The 5000-nt window shown below is 53.9% G+C and overlaps 1 non-coding gene across 1 annotated transcript in view; it reads right to left on the reverse strand.

The window, feature by feature from the left end:
* LOC124734083 overlaps nt 1-918 on the reverse strand; it is a 1909-nt gene extending 991 nt beyond the window's left edge. Inside the window, exon 1 of the ribosomal RNA XR_007009315.1 lies at nt 1-918. This exon is cut by the window's left edge and continues 991 nt beyond it. This is a non-coding gene — a ribosomal RNA (small subunit ribosomal RNA).
* Nucleotides 919-5000: the final 4082 nt, after the last annotated feature.

The following is a 5000-nucleotide window of genomic DNA, read 5'->3' on the forward strand; positions in this document are numbered from 1 at the left end:
AGGTCCTATTCCATTATTCCATGCACACAGTATTCAGGCGGGCTTGCCTGCTTTAAGCACTCTAATTTGTTCAAAGTAAACGTGCCGGCCCACCGAGACACTCAATAAAGAGCACCCTGGTAGGATTTCAACGGGGTCCGCCTCGGGACGCACGAGCACGCACGGGGCGGTCGCACGCCTTCGGCTCGCCCCACCGGCAGGACGTCCCACGATACATGCCAGTTAAACACCGACGGGCGGTGAACCAACAGCGTGGGACACAAATCCAACTACGAGCTTTTTAACCGCAACAACTTTAATATACGCTATTGGAGCTGGAATTACCGCGGCTGCTGGCACCAGACTTGCCCTCCAATAGATACTCGTTAAAGGATTTAAAGTGTACTCATTCCGATTACGGGGCCTCGGATGAGTCCCGTATCGTTATTTTTCGTCACTACCTCCCCGTGCCGGGAGTGGGTAATTTGCGCGCCTGCTGCCTTCCTTGGATGTGGTAGCCGTTTCTCAGGCTCCCTCTCCGGAATCGAACCCTGATTCCCCGTTACCCGTTACAACCATGGTAGGCGCAGAACCTACCATCGACAGTTGATAAGGCAGACATTTGAAAGATGCGTCGCCGGTACGAGGACCGTGCGATCAGCCCAAAGTTATTCAGAGTCACCAAGGCAAACGGACCGGACGAGCCGACCGATTGGTTTTGATCTAATAAAAGCGTCCCTTCCATCTCTGGTCGGGACTCTGTTTGCATGTATTAGCTCTAGAATTACCACAGTTATCCAAGTAACGTGGGTACGATCTAAGGAACCATAACTGATTTAATGAGCCATTCGCGGTTTCACCTTAATGCGGCTTGTACTGAGACATGCATGGCTTAATCTTTGAGACAAGCATATGACTACTGGCAGGATCAACCAGGGAGCTGCGTCAACTAGAGCTGAGCAGCCGGCCGCCCGGGAGTGTGTCCCGGGGGCCCGCGCGAACACGCAAGCGTCCGCTCAATCATTCTGCAAACAGGAGGAGGCTGAGCTCCCCTGCACAATACACCTCGAAACCCTCTCAGGTCCCGGCGGCGCGCAGCGCCGTCCCAAGTACTTGGTCGGGTTCGAGAGAGGCGCAATCGCCCGGAGTTAGGCGAGTAGACGCTTTCGGTGCGACCACCCGTGCTCCCAACTGAGCTTGCCGCTGCCGACAGAGGCCCGGGAGCGTGCTGTCGTGGCATTGCCGGCGGGAGACAACACGCGCCACCTACGGTGACCGGCAGCTCCAACGCCAGCGCCACAGAAGGACAAAAGCCCCACTTGGGTGCCGAAGCGAACTCTCCCAGCACAGCGCACACGCCAACACATCCGCACAGCTGCGATACAAACCACCAGCGAGAACCGCTGGGGCGACCGAGCAGCAGACGGCGTCGCGGCGCCGAGCGCCGGGCGGCGGCGCATCCTCAACGCACACAGTCCTCAATCGGACCAGCACACTGCAGATGTCCACCGCGCTTCGCACCGGGCCCGCGAGGACCTACTTTGGCCGCACGGCGCCGCGCGCAGGGTGCGCCGGCGCGCAGCTGCGACGCCTGCCGCGTCCGTCGGCCGGCGCGCCTGCCACTGGCCGCCCCCACCAGCCGGCTGTAGCGCGTGCGCCCACGCACCGCGCGGCCAGCACGCCGGGAGGCGCCCCCTCACCGGCCGGGGACGGTCCCACCCAGCCACCGCCGCGTATCGCTTCACACCCAGATGCCGTTCAGTTTCGTCGGCATGGTGGGTATCGCTGGAACAACCGGTTAGTACCTCAACCTATCGTCGCCATCACCGATTCACCCCTAGCGAGAACAACCGCACCACAACGGGTTACCATTTCTTCATTTGCGTAACTTCACCAGAAAACGTAGGCGTCCATCGCCATTTGCAACTTCAACCATTATTGCATGCCTGTGTCAGGTGTCACGCCACACTACGTCTGCCCACATACACGCAACAAAATGTGCACGCCTAGACAATACGTGGAAGGTGGCCCCCGTACGTATGCGATGTCCATTGCTCGAACGACTGTCAACCGGCTTCTGTAGCATGTCGCAGATATGGAACGCGCTGCACCATGCCATCACGGTGTGTGAGGAGAGACGACTAGGTCCGAATACATCAACAGACAGCTCATGCTGATCGCCATCCACGGCGTCCGTTCCTCCCACACGTCTCTATGGCGTACCACACTGCAATCCAGCTCTCATAGGGAGACGACACGTAGCTGCGTGCACAATATTTGCACTGTATGGTCCGCCGTTTTTGGGCGCAGTCGTTGTACGGTCACACATGTGCCACGATGTATCATTCAGTACATAAGGACGAATGTGCAGTACAGATTGTGGTTCACGCGTACGACATCAGCGGACAGTTGACACAGGCCGCACCACAACGTAGCCTGCGTACGTCGCATGCGAAGGGCATTGAACATGCAAACTTGTCACCAACCACCTTGCGAAGGCAGGGGGCAAGGTGGGGACGTGGGGAGAGGTGGGGGGGGGGGGGGGGCGGCATGTACGCCCTGCTGCCATCCACATTACAGTGTACAGCAGGAGCATGTGGAAAGTCAGCAAGACTTGCAAGGTGTTTAACATGAAGCGATACACAGGGGAGCGGGCAGTGCGAGTAGCGAACTATATTGCGAGGGTTGCGGGTGGGCAACACTACACTAATTGAACGAGTCGTATAACAATTACAGAGCAGGTTTAGGCGACAACGTGGGTTACGATAGGCGACAACGTGGGTTACGTTAGGGGACAACGTGGGTTACGTTAGGGGACAACGTGGGTTACGTTAGGGGACAACGTGGGTTACGTTAGGGGACAACGTGGGTTACGTTAGGGGACAACGTGGGTTACGTTAGGGGACAACGTGGGTTACGTTAGGGGACAACGTGGGTTAGGTTAAGGCACAACATGGGTTAGGTTAAGGCACAACATGGGTTAGGTTAAGGCACAACATGGGTTAGGTTAAGGCACAACATGGGTTAGGTTAAGGCACAACATGGGTTAGGTTACGGCACAACATGGGTTAGGTTAAGGCACAACATGGGTTAGGTTAGGGGACAACATGGGTTAGGTTAGGGGACAACATGGGTTAGGTTAAGGCACAACATGGGTTAGGTTAAGGCACAACATGGGTTAGGTTAGGGGACAACATGGGTTAGGTTAGGGCACAACATGGGTTAGGTTAGGGGACAACATGGGTTAGGTTAGGGGACAACATGGGTTAGGTTAGGGGACAACATGGGTTAGGTTAGGGGACAACATGGGTTAGGTTAGGGGACAACATGGGTTAGGTTAGGGGACAACATGGGTTAGGTTAGGGGACAACATGGGTTAGGTTAGGGGACAACATGGGTTAGGTTAAGGCACAACATGGGTTAGGTTAGGGACAACATGGGTTAGGTTAGGGGACAACATGGGTTAGGTTAGGGGACAACATGGGTTAGGTTAGGGGACAACATGGGTTAGGTTAAGGCACAACATGGGTTAGGTTAGGGCACAACATGGGTTAGGTCTAGGGCACAACATGGGTTAGGTTAGGGCACAACATGGGTTAGGTTAGGGGACAACATGGGTTAGGTTAGGGGACAACATGGGTTAGGTTAGGGGACAACATGGGTTAGGTTAGGGGACAACATGGGTTAGGTTAGGGGACAACATGGGTTAGGTTAGGGGACAACATGGGTTAGGTTAGGGGACAACATGGGTTAGGTTAGGGGACAACATGGGTTAGGTTAGGGGACAACATGGGTTAGGTTAGGGGACAACATGGGTTAGGTTAAGGCACAACATGGGTTAGGTTAAGGCACAACATGGGTTAGGTTAGGGGACAACATGGGTTAGGTTAGGGGACAACATGGGTTAGGTTAGGGGACAACATGGGTTAGGTTAAGGCACAACATGGGTTAGGTTAGGGGACAACATGGGTTAGGTTAAGGCACAACATGGGTTAGGTTAGGGGACAACATGGGTTAGGTTACGGGGACAACATGGGTTAGGTTAAGGCACAACATGGGTTAGGTTAAGGCACAACATGGGTTAGGTTAAGGCACAACATGGGTTAGGTTAGGGGACAACATGGGTTAGGTTAGGGGACAACTTGGGTTAGGTTAGGGGACAACATGGGTTAGGTTAAGGCACAACATGGGTTAGGTTAAGGCACAACATGGGTTAGGTTAGGGGACAACATGGGTTAGGTTAGGGGACAACATGGGTTAGGTTAGGGGACAACATGGGTTAGGTTAAGGCACAACATGGGTTAGGTTAGGGGACAACATGGGTTAGGTTAAGGCACAACATGGGTTAGGTTAGGGGACAACATGGGTTAGGTTAGGGGACAACATGGGTTAGGTTAAGGCACAACATGGGTTAGGTTAAGGCACAACATGGGTTAGGTTAAGGGACAACATGGGTTAGGTTAGGGGACAACTTGGGTTAGGTTAGGGGACAACATGGGTTAGGTTAAGGCACAACATGGGTTAGGTTAAGGCACAACATGGGTTAGGTTAAGGTACAACATGGGTTAGGTTAAGGTACAACATGGGTTAGGTTAGGTTACACGTTGTTGTAAGGAAAGGTGTGGGGGGGGGGGGGGGGGCGGGGCGGCAGGTTCGTTGATAGTGATTATAGTAAGTGAATGCTTGTGACATGATGAGATTTGTCACGTCAGGATGCACCTTTGGCTTATTAGAGGCGGCGCTCCAATTCTATGCTTGTGTCAGACCTGTGTCTTTGACTCATGTCATTGTTTGTGCGCTGTGACAGGAGGTACTATTGTGATGTTGGGTGCACCGTTGTATAGGACATGTGTGGGTGTTGGTGCCTTATCTGCGCAATGGTGGATGTCGAAAGGGTGGGATATTCTATTTTCCACCTCCTGGTCTGGTTGTGATAGTGTGGATTGTGTAATGTGGCGGAGAGGATGCACTGGATGTTGTTCCATGCTGGTGCTTACATATTGTATGTGCGCCTGTTAGAA

The sequence above is a fragment of the Schistocerca piceifrons genome, unplaced genomic scaffold (assembly GCF_021461385.2).
Source record: "Schistocerca piceifrons isolate TAMUIC-IGC-003096 unplaced genomic scaffold, iqSchPice1.1 HiC_scaffold_1422, whole genome shotgun sequence".
NCBI lineage: Eukaryota > Metazoa > Arthropoda > Insecta > Orthoptera > Acrididae > Schistocerca > Schistocerca piceifrons.